This window comes from Fukomys damarensis, unplaced genomic scaffold (genome assembly GCF_012274545.1).
Source record: "Fukomys damarensis isolate Sample0158 unplaced genomic scaffold, DMR_v1.0_HiC HiC_scaffold_38, whole genome shotgun sequence".
NCBI classification, from domain to species: Eukaryota; Metazoa; Chordata; class Mammalia; order Rodentia; family Bathyergidae; genus Fukomys; species Fukomys damarensis.
Window position 1 is genome coordinate 18,039,140 of NW_022900950.1, and position 1,362 is coordinate 18,040,501.

Here is a 1,362-nt window from a genome sequence, read left to right on the forward strand (position 1 = left end):
CTTTCAGTCAGTGGTTGACAGAGTGATATAAATTAACTATTTGGAGATAGTTGCAATAATGCAATAAAATTTCAATTTTATTAAAAATAATGGCTCAATTTATGTTAACAAAGAACTAAGCCATTTCATTAAAATGCATACCTAGGATATGACTAATTATTTGAAGATTAAAATTAGCAAAAATATAGCATGATAAATAGTTTATCACAGATAGTTTATCACATTATTATTATTTTAAAGCAAATACCAAAACAGACATAAAATTAAGAAATACAAAAAAATAAAATATCAATATTTTAAATGATTTAAATTCTCTGCAATTGCAATGTGTTAGTCAGATTTCTATTACTATGCCAAAATATCCAAGACAATGAACTTGAAAGTAGGAAAGATTTGTTTTAGCTCACAGTTTCAGAAATTTCAGTCCATGTTTGCTTGGCCCCATTGCTTTGGGTCTGTGGTAGGGAGAATAGCATGGTAGGGAGCACATGGTAGAGTAAAACTGAGGCTCACTGTGAGGGCAAGGAATCAAAGAAAGAGAGAAGGAAGGGCTGATGTCCCACCATCCCCTTTGAAGTCCTGCACCTAGGGACTTCCCTCACTTTCAAGAGGCCGTAGCTCCTAAATACTTTGTTATCTCCCATAGTGCCACCACAGACTGCCAATCAACTCTGTAGCACATGGCCTCTGAGGTGCCATTGCTGATCCAGGCCAAAAGAGATAGAACATATACTTATAGTCCTTTGCCTATTTTCTAGCGGGAGAATTCTTTGTAACAATTTTTTAAAATTCTCTAAATAAAAGCTTAGAGGATGATTAATACAACCACCAATTCCTGCATTTACATGCACAGTTCATTTGTACATATGTATATTAATACTTTGGCTTGGCATTTCTATTACTATTTTCTCTACATCTTTCTGTCTCCTAAACTTAATCTGTTTTATGGATGGTATGCTACTTGTTTTCTATCAGCACCTATCACTGAACTCTTAAATAAAAAGTGGAGGAATTGATACCGGCAATATACAATTTCCATATTATATGCTTCCGCAATCATGTTTTAGGATGTCTATAATTTTATATTAATTTTATATTTTATATTATGAGTCTTTTATACCAACATATTTATACCACATATCCAGATATCTTGTGGTAGATATATGCTGCATCATTTTCAGGTCCTTTTGTGCTTTCCATACTTCTTTTTTGCTTGTATTTTATAGCATATAACTTCCTAGTGATTGAGAATTTCAATAGAATTTAAATATTTAGCAATGAAATATTCAACAAATTCAAATTTAACATTCTCTCTTCCTTTCTCATATAGACATATATTTACTATATATATATATATATATA